Raw genomic sequence first — 25,289 nt, forward strand, 5'->3', positions numbered from 1 at the left:
CATCTTTGCATCACAGCGCTGGATATGCTTAAGATGGCCCTGGGACTAATAACACCAAGGCTGCAAGTTTGATCCCTGTATGGGACAGCTGCCTAGTCCTGCATTGCCGGGGGTTAGAAGAAGAGTTTGATATCCCACTTTATCACTACCCAAAGGAGTCTCAAAGCGGCTAACATTCTCCTTTCCCTTCCTCCCCCACAACAAACACTTTGTGAGTTGAGTGAGGCTGAGAGACTTCAGAGAAGTGTGACTAGTCCAAGGTCACCCAGCAGCTGCATGTGGAGGAGCGGGGCCGCGAACCCGGTTCACCAGATTACGAATCTACCGCTCCTAACCACTACACCACACCGGTGTAGATGATTCTCAGGGTCTCTTCCAACTCTACGATTCTATGATTCTATAACATCTGGAAGATACTTTGTTGGCTAACCCTTTGCCTCGGAAAGCTCATTTCACTATAAAGCATCCAAGGTTGCAATCCTGGACCGCTTACTTGGGAGTAAGCCTCACTGAATTCAATGGGGCTAATTTCTAAGGAGACATGTTTAGGATGGCACCATAATTTTCTCCCTTGGGCGGGGGTGTGTGTGTGTGTGCTGGTATCTAACAATGCTCTTTTTGAGTAGCATCAGACTACTGCTGGCTCCCACAACAGAAGCCACAATTTGTGACTCTTGGCACAACAAGCTGTCATCTCTGGCTATAAACATACTTAGCATCTGACATTCTCATAAAAGGGGGAAAGTCACATGAAAGGAGGGGGAGGGGGGAGAGAAAGCCATTCCCTTTATGCATAGTACCTGGATATTGTCGCTAATAGAATAATTAGTTCCTTATGCATTGCTGATTTGGCTAAGAAGTTATAAATATTTATGTCTTTCCTTTGAATAATATTCTGAGCTAAGAAAAAAAGGGGAAATTAATAGTGAACTCCCTTTTTATAAGTTCATCTGATTTACATGCTCCAAGTAGTAATGGTTTCTATAGTAACGAGGCAACCTAACTGATCAAACACAGCAACTGTATTATTGTAATGGAGCAATTATCATAGCCTTTTGGGTTTTTTTTTAAATTTTATTTATTTATTTATTTACATCTGACTTGTGTGCCTGAAAGCTTTAAGGTGACTCCTCTGATCTCATTGTTCTGACCACAGATCTCTCTTATGAGTACACTTACCATTGGTGCTAACATCCTTCTTCAAAGTTCACCCTTTTGGGAGAAAAAGCATCTTCTGCCTTTGATGTGCTGTAGCTCTAGCAGCCACATACATCTCTTTCTTATACCCTTTCCTGCTATTAGAATATCTCTTGTCCGTTCTAGGAAGTTTCCTCATTTCCCCTCATTTTCTCCCCTTTCCTCTTTGTAATGGTTATAAGGGGTTACTTGTGCATAAGTTGCCGTTACTTTCGGCTAGATTGCCTGGCTAACCATGCCTTGGCTGACAGCCCTCCACTGCGTGGCCGGTCAGTCGCTTGCAGAATCTGTCAGTGGGTGTTTCTTGAACCTCTTCCAGCATAGAAGCTGTTTGACACCCAGTCTCCACCTACTCTCCCTGCGCAGAACTCTTCTGCGCAAGGAAGGACTGGGCAGAGGTGTGCCTGCGCTCTCTCCACTAGTTTCGGGCGAAGAGTCTTGGAGACCCCTCTCCGAATCCTCCATCTCCCTCCCTTCTCTGCTGGTGTTGCGCTGAATTCCTTCCCCTCTGCTGGTCCCCTCTCCTGCATCGCTCGGGAGCCTTGCCTCCACCTCTCGCTCTGATGTCAGTTCCCTGATACTCTTCCTCCCCCTCCTAACTATGTTTCCTCTTTATCTTCTTGTTTTATTCCCTGGCCTGCCCCATGAGCACGATGTTCCAAATGCATTGCATTTTCCAATATCCAGGTAAACGAATCCAGTTCGCCCTGCTTTCAAAGTATCCACCTGAAAAGTCATACAGATTCTGAACTGATTCGCATAAACATACAGCTAGGAGGGGGGTGGGGAAGGTTGATGGAGATGTTGGGTCTCCTCCCTACCTGTGATTGATAGCAATGGGGTCAATTCTGCAGGGTGCACCTTTGCAAATGGGTTCCATGCAGGGAAACTGTGAAGGAGGACCCTGCATCACACAGGATTGATGCCTCTGTGAAACAGCTTCTCAGCAGAGGCATCCATCCTGTTGGGTATTGCTCCATAAGTGGCTTTCCTTCAGGGAAGTCGCTGGCAAAAGAGCAGCTTGCACCCTGCAGGATTGATGGCTTCACTCAACAGCTGTTGCATGTAGGCATTGGTCCTGTGGGGTGTTTCTTCAGAGAGAAGGCATCAGGCAGGAAAGAGAGTCAGGCAGCATCTGGGAAGACATCTGAGAAGATACAGCTGGAGGTCAGGTAGGCAGTGGTGTAGCGTGGGTTGCCAGTGCAGGGGGCAAGGCAAGTATCCTTGGCACCACCTGCCAATAGGCTGGAAGAAGGAGCAATCGCTCGGCAACTTACCCAAGTAGCAGTCATGGCTCCCTGTGAATGTCAAGCAAAACAGAGAGCAGGACGGGGGTTTGGTTGGGAGCAGGTATCTTTCTAAAGCTCATACAGAGGGTGCCCTAGCAAGCCCAAATCCGCTCTTTAGTCTGCGCATGTGAACATTGAGAGATTTTTGGTATGAAGGGGAGGGTGCACTATTTTTCATTTATTATTACTACTTTTCTTCTTTTTCTTTTGAAATTTTGCACCCGCAGACTGTGTCTCCAGAGGGGTGCATGCTCTAGTCATCTCCTGCTTGGACTACTGCAATGCTCTCTACATGGGTCTACCCTTGAAGGTAATCTGGAAACTACAACTAATCCAGAATGCAGCAGCTAGACTGGTGACTGGGAGTGGCCGCCAAGACCATATAACACCGGTCCTGAAAGACCTACATTGGCTCCCAGTACGTTTTCAAGTACAATTAAAAGTGCTGGTGCTGACCTTGAAAGCCCTAAACGGCCTCGGCCCAGTATACCTGAAGGAGCATCTCCACCCTCATTGTTCAGCCCGGACACTAAGATCCACTTCTGAGGGCCTTCTGGTGGTTTCCTCACTACGAGAAGTGAGGTTACAGAGAACCAGGCAGAGGGGTGGTTCTCTGTAACCTCTGTAACCACCTTGGTGGTGGCGCCCACCTTGTGGAATACCCTCAAGGAAATAAACAACTATCTGACATCTGAAGACAGCCCTGTTTAGGGAAGTTTTTAATGTTTGATGTTTTGTTCTGTTTTGAATCTGTTGGGAGCCGCGTAGAGTGGCTGAGGAAACCCACCTGGATGGGTGGGGTATAAATAAATAAATTAATGTTATTGTTGTTGTTTGCCCAGAACAACTGCCCCTGTGAAAAACTGACCCTAAGAATTTTGCACTCAGGGCAACTGCCCATGCAATGCACTTGTTTGAGATAGGTTTCAGTCTTTTCACGTATTATCCTCTCCGATGCCTGCCTCTCCTTCCTACATTAAGCCATGCCCTTTCACAGGCCTGGATCAACATATCCACAGAAATCCACGACTGTCTCCTCCTGATTTGATTGATGCCCCAGTCCCTCTGAGTAGGCCCAATGTTGCTCAGGAACTTAGCTGAATCTGGTGCACAGATTCTGCCAAACAAAACAAAAAAAAACTCTCCCCCGCCCCTTGCTTTAGCCATCTCCTCTGAGGTGACCCCAAAGGCAGCACACACGACGGGAGGAAACCTTCCTCAGCTTCAAGGCAAAGCAGTGTGCCCTGTTAGCACCGCCAAGAGCAATTTCAATTTGCTTTAGACTGTGAAACATAAAAGTTCCATCCCTGAGGGACAGAAGAAGAATGGATGAATGTTGAAAAGGAATCCAAACGCTTTAATACTTGACAACAGCGTTAAAACTCCTACGGGGGAGGGAGATGTATTATTTTGCTGTGCTTATTATGTACAACAAAGCATCTAGAGGAACTTGTGTGTGATCACTGTCACCAATCACCAATCTGTAAGCCATTTATTCTTTGCTACGGGACATTTTCTGGCAGGGTACATGGATCTTTTCTTAATAAAAGCAAAGGAATGTCCATGAGGGATGGCTAGAACTTTATTCTTTTCTTTTTAAAAAAACTTCACAGATTTTTCCAGGAACAGAAAACTTCAGTGATACAACAACAAGCTGCCTCGGATAATATGAGGTGGCATAATTGCATGTGTTGTGCGCTAGGGATGCTGCAAATATTCAAGTTTTTCTGCTTCTGTTTGGGGAAGCCACACAGCACTGTGGATAAGCGTACTAAAAGGGGAACAGGTTTGATATTATTAACATTGAATAAGCTGCAGACAAAAGATAGCAACAACTGTTGGAGGCAGTATGCCAGTTTCTGGGCAAGACTGCTGCTGTGCTCAGGTCCTGCTTTGGTGATTCCCACAAGCATCTGCTCAGCTGCTGCAAGAACAAGATGCTGGACTAAATGGGCTGGTGCCCTGATCCAGGAACTAGGCTCTTCTGATGTTCTTATGTAGCAGTTGGATGTGCAAGCTGATCCCAGTACGTTTCTGAGCACAATTCAAAGTGTTGGTGCTGACCTTTAAAGCCCTAAACGGCCTCGGTCCTGTATACCTGAAGGAGCGTCTCCACCTCCATCATTCTGCCCGGACACTGAGGTCCAGCACCGAGGGCCTTCTGGCGGTTCCCTCACTGTGAGAAGCCAAGGGAACCAGGCAGAGGGCCTTCTCAGTAGTGGCACCCGCCCTGTGGAACGCCCTCCCACCAGATGTCAAAGAGAAAAATAGCTACCAAACTTTTAGAAGACATCTGAAGGCAGCCCTGTTTAGGGAAGCTTTTAATGTTTAATAGGTTATTGTATTTTAGTGTTCTGTTGGAAGCCGCCCAGAGTGGCTGGGGAAACCCAGCCAGATGGGCAGGGTATAAATTGTGGGAATGTTCAGGGGTGCAGGAGAGGATATATTGTGAGATTATATCCTAATCCAACTTGTGCTAACAAGTTGCCAAAATATCAGCAGAGTTTATAACATTCCCCTTTAATTTCGCAACGGTAACGTTTGCACAGGTTCGCTAGAACCTCTGTAATAAGTACTCTGGTAATTTCTCCTTTTGTTCCCTCTTAAAATACAAGACACGGCACAGTCTTTATAAAAGTATAAAAGAGTTTACTCACGTTCTGTTCACAATATGATCCCAGAAGGCAGACAGCTTAAAAAAGGTTACATACATTCAGAATCTGTCTTATAGCAAGGTAGTCCTTATCTCCTCTCTTGGCTGGGAGCCAAGAGAGCATCCTTAGATGTTTCCTTATCGACGGAAGATGGCAGAGAGAGAGAGAGTGGCTGCCTGCCCTGTGCTTTTATCATTTACCTGCACAGGTGAGGCCACACCCACCTCTGGTCACATGCGGAGGAAGTCCGTCCCCAGGAAGTTTACCTGCTTGCTGGACAGACATCCCTCCCCATGTTCTAACATGTACACTCTAGGAATGTTGTCATTGACTGCTCCTGTGTTTACATCCCACATAAATAAAGTATTATTATTATTATTATTATTATTATTATTATTATTATTTAAAAAACTGCAGTCCTATGCATACTTACGGGAAGTAGCTGCCCAGGCTTCTACCCCAATGCTTCAACAGAGGCTCTTATGGGTGCATGAGAAATAAAGTAAGCTTTATTCAAGGCTTGCAGTGGTACAGGCGAACACTGTCTAGGGCACAGCTATAGAGTTCAGGAACAACATTAGGGATCTGAGACTGGGCAAAACCTAAGATGATGTCTCAGTGATTGGTTATGGTCCTCCAGCTAGCTTTTAAAGGTTACATTCACTCATGAAACAGTCTCTCCCTACAAGACTGGTCTCCTTGGAGGCACACACTTCTCCAAGGAGTGTGGTTCTGCTGCTCACTTCAAGAAGGATTTTTAAGACTGGAAAAGCTTTATAAAAGGGCAAAGAAAATGATCAATGGAATGGAGCAACTTCACCTTGAGGAAAGGTTGAAGCACTTGGGACTTTTTAGTTTAGCAACCAGGCAGAGGGCCTTCTCGATAGTGGAACCCACCCTGTGGAATGCCCTTCCATCAGCTGGTAAGGGAATAAACAATTATCTGACTTTTAGAAGACATCTGAAGCTCACTGTTTAGGGAAGTTTTTAATGTTTGATGTTTTATTGTGTTTTTAATATTCTGTTGGGAGTCGCCCAGAATGGACGAGGTATAAGTAAATTACTACTACTACTACTACAGGAAGGTTGAGTAAGAGGTGATATGTCAGAAGTTTATAAAATTATGCATGGCACACGGAAAGTGGATAGAGAAAAGGTTTTCTCCCTCTCTCCTCACACTCAACTCACGGGCATTCAGTGATGTTGAATGTTGGAAGATCCAGGACTGATGAAAGAAAGGACGTCTCTTTGTGCAGCCCATAGTTAAAATGATGGAACTCACTTCCATAGTGATAGATACCGACATGGATGGCTTTCAAAGAGAATTAGACAAATGGGTGATGCTCATCCCTGTTGCTAGGGAATCTCTCAGTTCTATGGATGGTGCAGAACAGGGAGACAGCAAAATTGTTGCCCTGTTTCTGACCTCTAAAGGTGGGGTCACTGTCCTCGCTCTCAGCTTCTCCCCATCCTCCTCTTCTTCCTCAAACAGAAACTGCCACTCCAGCTCCGCTCCAAGACAGCGGGGTGCACAGAGCTCACAATGACCTCCTTTATCCATCACTCGTGACAGGGAGCATAGTTTCACCAAGCTGATAGGTGAGCAATGCAAGTGAAGATTGGCCATGGGATACATGAAATGCAAGAGGAACATGCATGGCATGGGCAGAGGACTATTATGTAGAGGCAGTATGGTGCAATGGCTGGAGTGATCAGAGCTCAAACCATCACTCAGACATGACACTTACTGGGTTCCTTTGGACCAGTCACTGTATCTCAGCCTAACCTACCTCACAGGGTTGTTGTAAGGATGACAGGAGGAAGAGGAGAACCATGTACACCATCTCAAGCCCCTCAGAGGAAGGCTGGAATATAAATGAACAAAATGAAATATTAGCCGACAGGTACTTACATTTCCCCTCCTGCCCCCAGTGCGGCAGTTAAAAGAAAGGTTTTGTAGAGAGGGGATTTTGAGCAGGAAAATAGCTGTGGGAAACAGCTACCTTCTGACCACACACAAAACCTAGCACCATTGCACCAGTTCAATTTGGGCTGCACGCAGCTGCTTTTAAATCTTAAAAAATAAATCCCAGAGAAACCACTGGCATATTTGGTTACTAATCTTGGACCTCAAAAACTTGTTGTTGCAGAAATCGAGATTTATGGAAATAAGGGGCACGGGTAAAAGCTCCCTCCCATCTGCTCATCAGATAATGAGAAAACAAGGCTAGCTAACTGGCATTTTTACACCAGATAATCTTCGCCATCCACTCTCCTCAGCAAGCTGTAAGCTTCCCTAAATCCTGATTGTGCTATAATTAGCTCATTAGACCAAATTGTTCCACCATATGATCATCCTTAATTCTTTCAAATACCTCAGGTAAGTTTTCCTACCTTAGACACCGGCTCGTTAACCTGCTGCTTATGCGCAAACTCAAAGCGCCCGGACAGATTTTTGTCTGGGCCCAGGAATGCCTCTCTTTCAAAGGCACTCAAGCTAGGCCACTATAGACATCGCAGAGGGAACAGTTCCAGTAATTGCATCTCACTGTTATAGTTTTACCCTTCAGATGTACTTACATCCTTCTCAGGCCTAGAGGTTCGCCTCTTTTGTTGCTGTGTAACTTTTTGTTTCTTACAGAGACTTGTCGCCGAGTAGATCTCAAGCCTACAGGGACCCTTTGCCAAAGAAGCACATGGTCAAAGCAGGAGGCAAACAACAATGTACCTCATTTCAGCAAGACACCTTTGCAAACGTACAACTAACAGCCCTGATTTGCCAGGATCTGTAGTAGGAGAAAAGCGTGGGGTAGGGTGGGGTTTCCACACAGCGTGTCATTATTTACACATTGCCATCAATGCACATGAACAACAAAGAGTCATCTGGCACCCTGAAGACTAAGAAAACTCAAGTGCACTCCCTGTTTTGATGCCTCAGAGCTTTCCCCACAAAAACTCGCTCTTTAAAACTCAGTAAGAGCAAAAGACCATGAGAAGAGAAGACTCCCTGGAAAAGACCGTGATGTTGGGAAAGATGGAGGGCACAAGGAGAAGGGGACGACAGAGGACGAGATGGTTGGACAGTGTTCTCAAAGCTCAAACATGAGTCTGACCAAAGTTCGGGAGGCAGTGGAAGACAGGAGTGCCTGGCATGCTCTGGTCCATGGGGTCATGAAGAATCGGACATGACTAAACAACAACAACAAGAGCAAAAGCCAACCCACAGGGAAATCAAATTGTCATTCTCAGACCCTCCAAGTGTCCCTGTGTTCCAGAGACAGCCCCAGTTTTACAGAAGCCATCCTGGTTTCTGATTTGATCCCAGAATGTCCCACTTTCCCTTAGGACGTCCCTATTTTCACTGGAGAAATTTTGGAGGGTATGGAGTTATACCACTCCCGAGCCAAGGAGATAAGTAACTATACAACCTTTAGAAGACATCTGAAGGCAGCCCTGTGTAGGGAAGTTTTTAGATGTTTAATGTTTTATGGTGTTTTTATATATGTTGGAAGCCACCCAGGGTGGCTGGGACAAATCAACCAGATGGGTGGGGTACAAATAATAAATTAATGGAAGGTATGCATTTGGTCTGACAGAGTGTGAAAGATCTGGTGTTTGTGGGGTGTGTGTATATATATATATATATATATATATATATATATATATATATATACACACAGTGGCGTAGCGTGGGGGGTGCAGGGGGGCCGGCCGCACCGGGCGCAACATCTGGGGGTTAGGGTTAGGGATAGGGTTAGGGGGCGCAAATCCACGGGTTAGGGGGCGCAAATTACTTGCCTTTCCCCGGGTGCTGACAACCCACGCTACGCCACTGTGTATATATATATATATATATATATATATGGCTGATGCTGATGGGGAAATGCCCCATTTGTCATAACAAACCAGCCTCCACTGGTGCATTTTCTTTAATGGCTCACAAGAGGAGAAGAAATTAAAACAACAACAGTGTGTTCTGTTCTAGAAGCGGTCTTCGTCGGATCATGACTTGGAATGATATTAATTAAGTCTCTTATCAAGTACACAATTTTCAAGTAGCATATCAGCGATGAATACACGCTCGCAAACAAGCCGCAGGATGCACTTTAAACAAACAAGCCCCAACAAGTTCAGCTGTCTAAATGAATAAAGAAAAAGAGTTGTTGTGTTTAAGAAAAGAACAATGCTGGAACTTAAGAAGGAGGAAGCTGATAGGCTGTGCCACCTCCTGGCTAGGTGCTAAGCAAGGTGGCAGACAAGTGGGGACTGAGGTTTGTAGGTAGGGGATTTCCGGGAAAATTCTCTGCACCCTTTCAAGAAGGCAGCAGAAAACTTACCCATGTTCTTAATAGCAAAAGAACTGGCTTGTCGGAGTCCTGCTGTCATAGATGGTGCTTAGCATAGCATAGAAAGAAGACACAATGAGGCAGCGAGTATTTTCATAATGGCCGGGCAGCTCCTTCCAACCTCTCTCTTCCCCGGTCACTTTTATTATCCTTTGTCATCTGGCAATGTCTCAGTTACATGCCTGGTCAAGGTTTGACACTCCCCTCGCCATATAAGGAAACACTGCCCAGAGGAAACACAGCTCCATTTAAGATCAATACATCCTAATACATTGCAAGGCACAGAGTGCTGGTCAGCCGAGGTCAGGGGGCACCCTGCGGTATTTACAAGCCTCTGCCTTGGCTTTATGACTCCCACACTGGCTCCTGGAATTGGGCAATGGCCCATGCTGCCCTCGCAGTGGTCAGTCAGTGGTCAGCCTCCAAGCAAGACCCAAGCACAAGCTCAGTCCCCTTGCCACACTTTCCAGTCACTGGTATTCAGAAGCATTAGTGGAGGAAAGTTTTTTCAGGAAATTGGAGGGAAGATCTCCACCCACAGCCTTAATGCGCATAGCAGGCCATTTCTGTTGCAGGTGATGGGTGATTCATCCAGCAACTTAGCAGCCATTGTCTAAACTGCACCCAAGAGGAGGTGAGGAAAGAAGGAAAAATGTTGGGGCAGTGGTGGAGGGGAGGAGGGGAGAACACCCGCAAGATTAAGAGGGAAGGAAAAGACCTCAGGCTGCCTCCGTTCATGCCATCGATACATAAAGGTTGCCTGAGATTTCCCAAACCTCATCCAGGAACATGAAAACGAGAAGTAAAAAATGAGTTCCTTTGGTCCTGCTCCAGAAAGGCATTCAATTAAAATGCAATTACAGAGAAGTACAAGGCGAATATGTCTGGCTGAAATTCGAAACAGCTAGTGGGGGAAAGGGGGAGAGAGAGAAGAAACGCCTGAAGGTGATCCTAGCTTGGATAGTGGGTGGCAGGCAGTAGAGTGTCAGGCTAAGCAGCTACGATAGGGACTTTTGGCTGGAAAGTATATTCATTGCAGGCTCACTTGCAGATTCCAAAGATGTCCCATGAATGGTGGGATTACTGGAAACTAACGGGTCTGTTTGCAAAACAAAAAAGCAAAAAACAAAAACAAAGCATGATTTCCGAGCAGGAACCCATGCTTTTACCAGAAGAAGAGGAGATGTATTCCATTCCAATGAGTGCATATGCGTAAGTGATTCTACTCCAGGATTCATATTGGAGAAGGAAATTAATTAACATTAGCTTGCTGGCACAGACCAAGGCCAGTCTAGCCTAGCATTCAGTTTTATACAATGGGCCGTCACATTTTCCTGGGCCACTAGAATCTGTTACTCAGAAGTGCTCTGCTCCTGACAATGGATGTTCCATTTAACGAGCATAGTTGATAGATCTAGTTTCCATTAACCCTTTTTTAAAAAGTGCTGGCCATCGACACAACCTGTGTTACCCGAACATGCAACTGCATTTGAAAAACTCTACACACTTATGATTGCCTCATCTCAAAAAGGATATTGGAAAATGCCCAGAAAAGGGCATCCAAAATGATCTAGGTGATGGATTGACTCCCCTTTGTCACTGAGAAGGTGGACAGAGAGAAAATTTCTCCCTGTCTCAGAACACTAGATCTCATGGTCATCCAATGAAGCTGAATGTTGAAGAACAGGATGCTGGACTAGATGAGCAGTTTGGCCTGATCCTGCAGGCTCGGTTTATGTTTTTATGTCTTCTTGTTTATGTTCTTATGTCCTCTTATCCACCTTTAGTTGACTATAGGACTGTGCATACCCTCCAATACAATTTGGCACTTGATCCAGTGCTTCCAAGAAGCCTCAACCCAATTTGGGATGATCCAGGGATGACCCAAACTGGATCAGAGCCTGAAACCAAATTGTGGACCTTTGGCAATTTTGGATTTAAATCCCTAATTAAGCATGAGTTTTGGAGGGGGGACACAGAGACACAGACAGAAAGTCCCTTCCTTGACACCCAAATGCTCTCCCTTTTGACAGTCCTGAATCACTCTGGGTTGACTTGATCTTACCTGGGGTGATCCAGGGCTTCCTGAATCGCTTGTCAACCTGAATAGTCTCCATTCAGTTTGAGATTAGGCCAGAGCTAGTGCACTGCACTACTTCATTGCACTGAAACACTTTTTGACAGGGCTTTTGCCAAAACAGAATTTTCCAAATATACTCTGAATTTTGCTTTAGGCACTCACGGTTTTAGTAACTGTGAATCCCATGTGAGAAAGCACATTTGTAGTGTGTGTGTGTGTGTGAGAGAGAGAGAGAGAGAGAGAGAGAGAGAGAGAGAGAGAGAGAGAGCATATCAAATTTTTTGCTCCCATCATTCCGTCTTCTGATGGGTCACTTTAGTAATGCTCCAGGTTCACCTTGCATTTTGCTCCAGACTGAATTCAGCAGCTACTTTGCAAACATCAGATGAGCAGAGCTGCGTGTTACATGTTAAAAATGCAATGCCGCGATGCAGAGCTCTGATATCTGCTTAGCATTCTTGTGTGATGGGCTGTGATGTGGAATTTCTGTTAGGCCCATTATCAGTGAAAGCAGTGCCACATACACAAGAATATGATCTGACCACAAAACTAGTAAGAACCAGTTAAGGATGAACCTAATGGCTGACTATTAAAGTGAAAAATAACTCCATACAAGGTACAAGGAGGGTTCTAACACATAAAGTAAAAAAAAGGAAAAGAAAGGTTGAGCAATTGTTTGCAGGGATTTTGGTTGGATGAAAGATAGTGAAGTGATGTAGTGGCAGAAACTGGTTAGGTAGAGGGTGAATCATAAAATTTTAGAGTTGGAAGGGACCCAAAATGCCATCAAGGTCAACCCCTGTGATTTGGGAATTATAACTATCTCATTATGTCTTTCCCTGAGCTTTAAGTGAAGTGTGGACTCCCAGGAAGGCTGGCTAGTGCAACTCACTGCAGAGGTGATTTATAGAAGGGAAAAAAAATGGAAACTGACACCCTTCGGCCACATTGGGATGGACTATAGCCCAGTGGCAGAGCATTTGCTGTTCATGCAGAATGTCCTGGGCTGAATCCTCACCTGGGCTCAATCCCTAGCATCTCCAGGGAGGGCTGGGGGAGACTCTTGAAATCCTGGAGAGCCACTTCCAGTCAGTGTAGACTAATGCTGAACTAGATGGGTGGATCTGACTCTTCGTAAGGGATGTTCCTAAAAGAAAGTAAAGGAGGGGGACCTGAAATTCACCCAGGAAAATTTTTATGTTGGAGAGGAATTGGGTGGAAGGAGATATATTTGGCTCAGCACTACTTTGAAGACTCAAAAATACTGTGCAAATGGGAAGTATTATTTTCTCTGGAATGAGAAGGTAAGCTGCAAATTGGCCCTTCGTTTATTTAGCTATATTCAGTGGGCACAAAGGCACATACATGCCAGGATGTGAAAGGGAACAGAAAGGATCCACATCTCCCTTGTAATATGAGATTTTGTCTAGTGATGCACTCCCAATTGCTCTCATGCTGTGAGCTGGATGGATCACACTGCAATTTGAAATCCATCTTTTCTTCTTTCTCACCAACGCTCCTCCTTTCCCCTCCACTCCTGTCACTAACCTTCCCGAGGGAGGAGGGGAGGGCTCCTCCTTTGGTGTGTTTTGCACCACCACCCTCCCCCAACGGTATGTTTATTCTCCCACTTCTGCATGATTGCTACCTGCTGAACTTGTTGACATATTGTCCAATGTCAGGAGGACACAGACCCCTTAGGAATAAGAGAGCAGGAACACGGGCAGAGCAGGGCTCAAAGCAGCTAACATTCTCCTTTCCCTTCCTTCCCCACAACAAACACTCTATGAGGTGAGTGGGGCTGAGAGACTTCAAAGAAGTGTGACTGGCCCAAGGTCACCCAGCAGCTGCATGTGGAGGAGCGGAGACACGAACCCAGTTCACCAGATTACGAGTGTGCCGCTCTTAACCACTACACCATACTGGCTCTCCATGCTGTTTCTCTGGCACTGCACCGCACAGAGAGGATGATGCATGATGCTTCCTTGGCATTCCTGCCGCACAAAAATCTGCCCTATTCGCTTATTGCTATGGGACCCACCTGCAACATTTCTGAATGTAGGAGATGCTTTTCTGTGCCCAGCTTGACTCGCATGGTGAAAGAAAGGTGACAAAGTCCTGCTGAAGTCACACAAGGAATTTGTGATCAGAGATCATGTCAATTTCAATCCGTTACCCCCGAGGATGTGGACAGGCTGCTTGGACGCGTGAAACCAACCACCTGTCTCCTGGATCCTTGCCCATCCTGGCTAATAAAAGCAAGCCGGGAAGGGCTGGGCGATGGGCTCTGCGGGGTGGTGAATGCTTCCCTCTGTGAGGGAACATTCCCAGATCCGCTGAAAGAGGCGGTCATTAAACCGCTTCTTAAAAAACCATCTTTAGACCCGGCCAGTATGGCCAACTATCTCCCAGTCTCAAATCTTCCTTTCTTGGGCAAGGTGATTGAGCGCGTGGTTGCTGAACAACTCCAGGCACGCCTGGAGGATGCGGACCATTTGGATCCCTTCCAATCGGGATTCAGGCCTCATCATGGGACTGAAACTGCCTTGGTCGCGCTGGTTGATGATCTCCGGCGAGCTAGGGACAAAGGTGAGAGTTGTTTCCTAGTTCTGCTGGATCTCTCAGCGGCCTTTGATACAATCGACCATAACATCCTTCTGGACCGTCTAGAGGGGCTGGGAGCTGGGGGCACTGTTATACAGTGGTTTCACTCCTTCCTCCTGGGCCGTGTTCAGAAAGTGGTGGTGGGGGATGAGTGTTCAGACCCCTGGGCCCTCACTTGTGGGGTGCCTCAGGGTTCCGTCCTCTCCCCCATGCTTTTTAACATCTATATGAAGCCGCTGGGAGAGATCATCAGGGGGTTTGGACTGGGTGTCCATCAATATGCAGATGATACCCAGCTCTACCTCTCCTTCAAATCAGAACCAGTGAAGGCGGTGAAGGTCCTGTGTGAGTGCCTGGAGGCGGTTGGAGGATGGATGGCGGCTAACAGATTGAGGTTGAATCCTGACAAGACAGAAGTACTGTTTTTGGGGGACAGGGGGCGGGCAGGTGTGGAGGACTCCCTGGTCCTGAATGGGGTAACTGTGCCCCTGAAGGACCAGGTGCGCAGCCTGGGAGTCATTTTGGACTCACAGCTGTCCATGGAGGAGCAGGTCAATTCTGTATCCAGGGCAGCTGTCTACCAACTCGCAGGCTGAGACCCTACCTGCCTGCGGACTGTCTCGCCAGAGTGGTGCATGCTCTGGTTATCTCCCGCTTGGACTACTGCAATGCGCTCTACGTGGGGCTACCTTTGAAGGTGACTCGGAAACTACAACTAATCCAGAATGCGGCAGCTAGACTGGTGACTGGGGGCGGCCGCCGAGACCACATAACACCGGTCTTGAAAGACCTACATTGGCTCCCAGTACGTTTCCGAGCACAATTCAAAGTGCTGGTGTTGACCTTTAAAGCCCTAAACGGCCTCGGCCCAGTATACCTGAAGGAGTGTCTCCACCCCCATCGTTCTGCCCGGACGCTGAGGTCCAGCGCCGAGGGCCTTCTGGCGGTTCCTTCATTGCGAGAAGCAAAGCTACAGGGAACCAGGCAGAGGGCCTTCTCGGTAGTGGCGCCCGCCCTGTGGAATGCCCTTCCAGCAGATGTCAAAGCAATAAATAACTACCTGACATTCAGAAGACATCTTAAGGCAGCCCTGTTCAGGGAAGTTTTTAATCTGTGATATTTTAGTGTATTTTTGGTTTTTATGGAAGCCGCCCAGAGTGGCTGGGGAGACCCAGCCAGATGGGCGGGGTACAAATAATAAATTATTATTATTATTATTATAAAGGCCCTGCCAGGCCTCCGAAGCACCGCTACAGCACATTGGTGTAACGCGACATCACGGCTGCCATTGGACATCCATAACCTCGGGTCCAAGTCCGTGCCCCTACTCAGGCAGAATTCTTTCCCAACTCAGCATTATTTGAAGTCTGTTGCTCTGGAGATGCTGGGCACTGAAATTGGCAGCTTATTGAAACAAAACATGTGCTTTATCACTAGGATGGGGATAAATTTAATTAAGGTCACATTTAAAGGCGAATCTATCAAATGTTTTGCCTTCTGTAACAACTGAGGCATCCTTCAAAATTTGTACTTAGCCAAATTTTGTGATGAAGTTCTCCAACCAATGTTTACAAAAATGCCCATATTTGGGAAATATGTGCATAAAATTCATTTATGAGTGAAAATAACAAATATTAGAGGAAATTGTTTGCAAAAAATGCACACATTAGTCAAACTTGCAAGCAAGCAAGCCAAGAAACACCCACCCAGTGCTACTCTCTGAACCTAAAAATATAGTAAGAGCCTGCTGGATCAGGCCAATGGCCCATCTAGTCCAGTATCCTGTTCTCACAAGGTTGACCAGATACTTGTGGGAAACCCACAAGCAAGATTCAAGCACAAAAGCATTCTCATTTCCTGTGGTTTCCAGAAGCTGGTATTCAAAAGCATTACTGCCTCCAACTACAGCTGTGCTGACTAGTAGCCATCAATAGTCCTCATCTCCATGAATTTGTGTATTCTTATTTTAATCTTAGATTGGTGACCATCAATGCTTCCTGTGGGAGCAAGTTCCATAGTTTTAGTGTTTTCTGCTTGAAGAACATTACCCTAAATAAATGACTGGAGCTACCATAATACCTTAGATGGGTCTGTGGGTTGACTAGTGAGCTGAATAGCAACAGCCTAGCATGATGCACAAGGCCATTGTTCAATGGAGAAGTGCTGAGCAATTGTATTCAGTGGGGGAGAAATGAGTAATACCTTCGCACCATATGAAATACCTATGTTGCATTCTGCTTTTCATGGAGAACTGATTGGAATAAGCAGGTCCATGTATCATAGCTGACTGGTGCTTAGATGGAGAACAATGAACACTATTACTTATTGGCAGACATTGTTGCAAATGTGCAATGCCAACATTCGCAAATATGGAAATATCCATAGGAAAAGGAACAGGAAGGTTTTCTGCATTCCACTCTGAAAGAACTGCCTAGCTCCTTTCGACGTTCTCTTAATAAATGTACCATTCTCATAGCACTGTTGCAGTAATTACAATGTATTTTATACTACATGATAATAACCCGTCTACTATCTGATGCTATTAAGCTGAATAGTCTATTACATCTCCTGCTGAGCCACTGTTTACTAACATTCTCACATTAAACACCATTTGTACAGTCAAGCTGACATACAGTTACATTTACAGTAACCCAAGATTACAGCTTTGACCATACCTGGGAGAGTAAAATGAAGATCTGTGAATTGGGCTTCAGAATCACCTCCGCTGTGCTTGAGAAGCAAATCATCCTGTTACCCAGTCATATTTATTTTACTGTTTACAGTATCTGTTTGATTTGATTCCATTTAGGATAAATATAATATCTCAATTCCATTTCACAGTTTAAAACAACATTAACAACAACAACAATTAAAAACAATTCAACATTTAGAAACTATTTTATTTGTTTCTTTTTAAAAATATAATTTCAAATCCAATGCAGAGACAGACTGAGATAAAGATCTCCACTTAAAGGAGATCTACTTTGAGAACTTTGGTTGGTTGGCGAACTGCATAGTGAAAATTGGATACCTGCAAATTCTGAAGAAAAGCTGCGTTTCGGTCCACATATTGTTTTAAAAATGGGAATTTGATAGATTCACCTTTAGATGTGGACTGAATTGAATTTCTTCTAGTCCCTATGAATTTGCAGCAAAATGTGTATGTATTATTTTCAAATATATACATGGGTTTACACGATACTTTGTACATTCATTACTTTCTGTGTACAATTTTGACAGTACATTTGTAGCTTTTATGTGGCATCAGAGCAAGGTGTGCATAGAACCTTTACCATATGAGTGAGAATTGGAGCTGCTATCCATTACCTACTTACCTGGGAGGAATTCCCATTGAATTTGATGGGACTTGTTTCTGAGTAGACATTATAAGAGTGTGACATAGGCTTGTGTGGTTTGAGTAGACCACACCCTACTTGCAATGATGACATGCTCCTAAATATGTTTTTGTAATCCATTTAGCTTTCCCTACTGCTACGAATGAGCTGATCCTCCATTTTAGTCAAATGTAGGCTGTTTGCAACATTGGCCATGTTTCATTGCCAATGGGTGCCAACAGAGAAATGTAGAATGCATGTGCCATCTTCTCAGGTCAAAGCCATCCCAAGACAGTATAAAAGCATAATTAAAATCAGGGGTCCTCAATTTTTTTCAGCAGGGCGCTGGTCCACTGTCCCTCAGACCTTGTGGGGGACCAGACTATATATTTTTTTTTTGGGGGGGGATGAACGAAAGACGATGAGCGGTGCACGAGAGGGCTCCGGAGAGGGGCTGCTTTAAATGGTGGCCACTCGAGAGGGGCGCTCAGCCAACCACGGCTCTTGTGTCTTGCGAACAGCAGGGGCTGGCAGTGGCAGAGGGATTATGAGAGGTGCATGAAAGGGCTACAGAGAGGGGCTGGCACCAACAAAGCCCAGCCCCCTTCCTCCTCCAGGCAGGGCAGGGAGAAGCCAGGAGGAGGGAGGGAGGAGGTGCCGCTGGCGCCGTGTGAGGGAGAGGGAGGGAGAGGGAGGGAGAGGGAAAGAATGCATTCACTGATGATCCATGCGTTGGAGATTCCTGGTCCGTCCACGGGCCAGATTTAGAAGACAATTGGGTCTGATCTGGCCCGCGGGCCTTAGTTTGCCGACCCATGATTAAAATGATACATGACAACTGAAATATATGTATGGAAAGTAATCCAATAACCAACTGAAAACAGCAGTGGTTTACAGGTCCAGCACAACACGTTTCATAAAATGCATTGAAACAACATTAATAAAAGGATAATTTAAAAGATGGGATATTTCCAACTGGCGAGAGTTCCAGGAAGGTCGGGCCATGACTTTACAGCCCTCTCTATGTTGCCAGTTCAGCATCTTTCAGAGTAAATTAAACAAAATTAAGTAGCATCAGTCACAGAAGAGATCAGCCACACAGGGTGGAAAAGTTGTTCCTGCATGGGCTGAAGCACAATAATCTGAGCTTCTCTAAGGCAGCAATTACCCAGTGACCAGAACTGTAGTGTGTTTTCTTTATTTCATGTGAACATAAAGCAATGCATGATGGGTTGTGACTGGCATTGGCTTAAGGCGAGCATTTGAACTTGAAATGTGTGTGTGTGTGTGCGCGCGCATGCTTTGCACTAGTCAGAAATGCAACCGTTCCTATTAAATTGGTTGGTGTCATTAAAAAATGAAGGTTCTTTGCAGAGGGTTTCACCCCCTTATTAAGAATTGATGCTAATAATAAGGCCTGCAGCTTGGTTGTGTGCTGTCATGACCTCTGAGTCCAGAAGCAAGCAGCACTTAAAATCAGGGGCAGTGGACTCTCCAGGTAAGGATCAGGTGCAGGGTGGAGATCAGGAGATCGCTAAGCCTGAGGCTGATGGACATGAATCCCAGAAGAAGCTGCTGTACTTATAGGGCCAGAGCCCAATCCCTCATGGGCACCTTCCCCAGGAGCCAGAGGAACCAAATGCCTCCCCCGGGACCTCAACATTCATGTTCACAGACAGCACAGCAGGGACAAAGCCATAGAATGGAGGAGGACTGCCCATCTTAAGGCCAGAGCATTTGCAGACCCTCCATGCGTCCCTATTTCGCAGCGACAGTCCTGAATTTTCAGAAGCCATCCCAGTTTCTGATTTGATCCCTGAATGTCCCACTTTTCCTTAGGATGTCCCTATTTTCATCGGAGAAATGGGAGGGTGTGGAGTTATGTGACCCCCGGGCCACAGATACAACCTTTAGAAGACATCTGATGGCAGCCCTGTATAGGGAAGGGTTTTTTTTTTTAAATGTTTAATGTTTTATTATGTTTTATATATGTTGGAAGCTGCCCAGAGTGGCTGGGACAACCATGTCAGATGGGCGGGCAGGTAAGTAAATTTCTATGGAATAGGATTTTTCTATTTTCATCAGAGAAATGTTGGAAGGTATGTGTCTGCCCTTTAAGAATATAAAGTTAGCAAATCCTGGGAGAGGTTGTCTGGAGGGAGAGGCTTAGAGTTTCATTGTGCTCCACACCTCAGTTGTAGCAAGCTGCTGCTTTGCTACTTGGATAACTCCTGATCATGGCATTGGCATGGGCAAATAACCTTTGATTTTCCACCTTGGGCAGTTGGTTTCGGGACTTCAGCTCCATCAGATTACCCCTGTTTCCCACCTGGAAATGTCTGTGCTGTTTTGGTGCGGGTCTAACTTCAGTCAGCTTGTGGGAACCCCAAATATAGATTCATTTCAGTAAATCTGAACTTCATTTGGATGGCTTTACATTTCCAGCTTTAAGCGGAGAGCATACAGCACTTGTAAGCAAATGCCCTAACGATGCTGAGCACCAAAATCAATGCTGTAGTCAAAATTAAATTGTGAGTCTTCTGGGGGCAGAGATTGTGGCTCTCTTTATGACTCTACAGCTCCTGACCGATAGCCCCTACTTTGTAAATTAATAAAGGATATAATGGTAACCGTAAATCCCTCTCTGAATGTGCCACAGCTGAATTTGAGGGAAGAAATCCAAAACATGACTGTGAGACAAACCATAGAAGGTTAGACGACAGCTCTCTGCCATTGTCTAAATGCTATCTGATAACAAATAGTAAAGAGAAATAAATAACAATAATGTATTGCAGAGAACCTAGGGGCATTCTTCAAAAGAATGCTTGGATTTTTGCAAACCTTTCATGCTATAACTTTTTTAATTCCCTAAAGCTGTAACCCAGAGCAGGTCTGGAGACAGAAACAGGGTAATTGTTTCATGGCAGCAGCATTGCTGTCACTATCTGGAAGGGTCAAGATGGTGGTAGAGGTGGGCCTGTGTTGTGCGCTGGTGGCAGTGCAAGACTGGCTTTGCCATTGCATTATACAACCCTGAGCTCACCACTGCCTCACGCCTATTGGTTAGTAGTATTGACACTGCTGCCAGAAGGCTGCTTCCCACCAGTTGCTGTCTATGCCTATTTTCAACTACCTGACATTCAGAAGACATCTTAAGGCAGCCCTGTTCAGGGAAGTTTTTAACGTGTGATATTTTATTGTATTTTTGCTTTCTATGGAAGCCGCCCAGAGTGGCTGGGGAGGCCCAGCCAGATGGGCGGGGTATAAATAATAAATTATTATTATTATTATTATTATTATTATTATTATTATTATTATATGCCTATTTTCAAAATTCATCAAAGCTTGTATGCCAGTATGATGTCCTAGTGGTTAGGTTGTCAGACTAGGACTTGGAGATCCAGGTTCAGCCCACACAGCCCATCAAGTTCATTGGGTGATATCAGACCAGTCATGACATCACAGTCTAATCTACATTAAACGGTAGTTTTGAGACCTGTTGGGTTGCACCTAGGCCTGGGTAATCTATCAATCACTGAAGATTTGATGCTTTTAAATTATGGTGCTGGAGGAGACTCTTGAGAGTTCCATGGACTGCAAGAAGATCAAACCTATCCATTCTTAAGGAAATCAGCTTTAAGTGCTCACTGGAAGGACAGATCCTGAAGTTGAGGCTCCAATACGTTGGCCACCACATGAGAAGAGAAGACTCCCTGGAAAAGACCCTGATGTTGGAAAAGATGGAGGGCACAAGGAGAAGGGGACGACAGAGGACGAGATGGTTGGACAGTGTTCTCAAAGCTACCAGCATGAGTTTGACCAAACTGCGGGAGGCAGTGGAAGACAGGAGTGCCTGGCGTGCTCTGGTCCATGGGGTCACGAAGAGTTGGACACAACTAAACAACAACAACAATCTATCAATACATTGCCTGAAACCAGTTATAAACAACAAGAGAGGTTTCAGAATTTCCAGTCAGGTCATGTGTCATAAATCCCTGTTCACCCCATTCACAGCCAGCATCACAAACTTCAATCAGTCTGCCTGATGCTCGCTGACTTCCTCTGCAGCCCGGCCACTGACCTCAGAAGTGGGGCTTGCCTGCCAGCCACCCAGCACCTTTGTTTCATTCTATGGCTATGTGAGTGCAGACAGGCTGCCTCCTCCCTTTATTCCTCCTCATGCTGAGTGGAATGATGACTTGTGAGGCAAGAGACTAGTGTCAGGGCAAGCTGTGGCTGGTGGTTCTGGGGAGGTCAGCTGCTCCACGGTGCCATGCCATATGACACCCCAGCTGATGTGCTCTGCCTGGGGCAGCGCTGGCTGCCAAAACTCGCCAGGTAGAGGCAGAAGTTGTGTCCGGTGTTGCTAACCATATTCGTGGTCAGCAACTGCCAACATCACAACGTACCACCGTATTGTGCAATTTAGCTGGCGATATATATTACGATGTTGGAAAGCAGATGCCACCAACCCTAGTCACACCAAAGGCCTATCTAGTCCATCTCTCTGTTCCCTACAATGATGAACCAGATGCCTATGGGACAACCACATGCAGTGCCTGTGTACAACATCATTCTCCCACTCACGATTTCCCCTGCAGCTGATATTCAGAAGCAACCTGCAGGTGATGTGCAGTCACACTGATTTGTACCCATCAATAGCCTTCATATCCAGAATAAAAATGGGGGGGGGGGGTGAGTGTTTTGAGCTCCTTGGAGGAAATAAATGTGGCACATAAATATTAGTCGCTATCACATATCCTGATAGTGTTTTTTATGAATTAGCAAATTTGAAAGTGAACCCTTTTTCCTTTAGGGGGAAAAAATCCATGCTAGAAGAATATCTAATCCCCCAAGAACATAAGAATAACTTAACCTCCTGAAGTTTTAAATAAAAGCCATTTCTGTGTCATTTGTCTCCTAATTGTGCCCCCATCACCTCGGCACAGCTACTGAAATTCCATCTAACCTTGCTCACCAGTACATCCATCCATCACCCTGAGACTCAGCGACGGGTTACCTGAGTGATGTGCACTGTCAACTCACCAATCATGTTCATTGACAGTGACTCACAGCAGAAGGTAGGTTTCAGCAATGCACGCTCCCACCTGATTGGTTTTCCCCCCTCCCCAAACCCTGCATATACCCCCCACCTTACTGCTCCCGCTTTTCTAAATGATATTTTGTAGATTATTCTCCGCCGTTGCCACCCCACCCCAGAATGAGGAAGATCTATTTTGGATTCAGGTAATGCTGCTTCAAAGCTAACTCTGCCATTGCTCATTCAGCAGCATGCTCATTTATCCTCAACTCTGAGGCATTTAACATACACAAGTAGGAAGAATGAATTTGGACCTCTGTGGATTCTGATACAATCTGACCTGATCTGAACCTCCCAGGCTAATGTTCAGATCAGAACATATAATGCATTCTGACTCAATCCTATGCATGTCTACTCTGTGGTCAGTCTGCAATTTTGGCTCAGGTCCCTGTTCAGCCTTGAAGCTCACTTCAAGGTGTGATTTTGGGCCAGGCACCATCTCTCAGTCTAGCCTACCCTACCTCACAGGATTAAAATGAGGATAAAATGGGTAAAACCCATGATACTGTGCATATATATCATGTGTTTCCTTCTCTGTTTTCTTAGACATGAAACCAAGCTGGCTAGGGAAATGGCATGAGCTGTAGAGAGGAGGTGATGCAGAGGAGGTCAAAGGCCTGCATGTGTGAGGGCAAAGTGTTTATTCCAACAGAGAGGTCAAGCTTTGATCCCAGGAATTTGTATCCCATGCAGTGCAATCACAGAATAAACAGAGTTGTTCTCCAAGAAGGTCCTCATTCTCCTCTGGGTTTTGGCTGTGATTTCTGGGTGTAAGAAGTGGAGTTGGACTATTGGGGTGGCCTGCTTCTTTCCCAATGGTCTTTCCCCCTAACAAACAATTACAAAGCATAGCTTTCATCCTTTTTTCTTCTTCTTCATGGAGGGTTGGAAACTTCTAGGAAGTCTGGGGGCAGCAATAAAAACTGTGAACAAAGGTAAGATCACCTCACTTGATAGCCACTGGATCTGTAACTCTGTACTTTGGCACACCCATCATGTCTACATATCAGTGTGTGCCAGAATTGGATGCCTACCATGTTTTTCATTTGGAACAGGCACAAAAAGTTCCTCTTGGTCAGCAAGTGTTTTCATGGCTGACATAGGTGTCTTTTTCTCCCATTGATAGAGAAGCTGTTGGGGAGAATGCCTGCAGTTTCTGTGGTCCCCCCCCCCCTCTCTTTTGCCGTTTCAGAAGTGTTATGAGAATTATAAGGTCTAAGATATAAAATAAATGTTCATAAATGTACCAGGCAAACACATACATAAATTTGGCGTTTGTCCACAGACAGCTTTCCAGATCATGTGGCCAGCATGACTAAACTGCTTCTGGTGCAATGGAACACCATGACAGAAATCAGAGCACATGGAAATGTCATTTGCCTTCCTGCCATATTTATCTACTTACACTGGTGTGCTTCCAACTACTAGGTTGGTAGGAGCTGGGACAGAGCAACGGGAGCTCACCCTGTTGCGGGGATTCGAACCACCAACCTTCTGAGTGGCAAGCACAAGAGACTTGGTGGTTTAGACCACTGTGCCACCTGCATCCCTGCAATTTAGAGAACCAGTTTGTTGACATGCAAGGCTCTTTGGGAGGTGACAGCTCACACTATTTTCATATCTGAAGCCTGCTGAAATAGTCCCGCAGATCTAGCCCCCACCCCGCCCGATATTGAGTTTAAGATTTTAGGTTTCTTTGAGCTTGGATTTCAAAGTGAGAAATCTGCACGCACAGTTTGTGTGGGATATTTGTGAATCTCCATTTTAGCTTTACTTTCTGATGCTGGCTCAAATCAAACCACGCTTCATAGATTTTCCTTTTTTTAAAAAAAAAAAAAAGCAGCATTTAATCTCTTCATCCATCCTGTCGTAGTACGTCTGTCAAACAAATTAATGTTTCATCTGACACAGGGTGATGCCTTGCCTTCCCATTCTCCTAATTGGAGCAGGCCGCCGTTGCTTTGATTGTGTTATTGTCATGCTGTTTGCTGAGTTTGAGGAGTTGAGGAGCAGGGGAGATCACACAGGGATAGACTGAAATGCCTTTGTTATCCGGAAAGAGTTGTTGCCATTGCATACCAAAGCAGCATGCAGCAGTCAAGGCATCACACTAAGCTGGACACAGCATTTACCTCAGGGAAGTGATGAAGTCCTAGATAGTTAAACCGGTGCTTGGCAAGAAGGTTATGTTGCATACTGTGTGTGAGTGGGTGGGTGGGGGACAACAACAGAAAACCACCGGTAGGAAGACAGGCTTCGCTGGCCAATGCTATAGGCCTCTTTTATCGCTAATGACCATGAGATTTCTCACGGCAGTGTGGAAATGGCTCTCTGTTCAAGCTTCTGTGATGTGATTCTCCTTCTGCTCCTCTGATTAGTGCTGGTGTGGCTGCCCACAGCCAAAGAAAGGATTTGGGCATTTTTGCCTGTAATCATTTTCAGCAGGCTTCGGCAAGGGCAATAGGCCTATTTCCACAGCACAATGGGTCATTCCCCCAGATATTCTCCATTCCACATTAATATCTTGATTCAGAGTTAGCTCAAAATAGAAATGAGTGGACCATTTCAGAGTCTCCTTTCCTCCAATTCAGTGCTCTACATTTCCATATCTGACTGTCCTTTTTATGGTTCCTCAGGGAAATTCATCAGCATTTTAGTGCAAATGTCACCTCTTGATATTTGT

Source organism: Podarcis cretensis (genome assembly GCF_951804945.1).
Source record: "Podarcis cretensis genome assembly, chromosome: 9".
Lineage (NCBI taxonomy): Eukaryota > Metazoa > Chordata > Lepidosauria > Squamata > Lacertidae > Podarcis > Podarcis cretensis.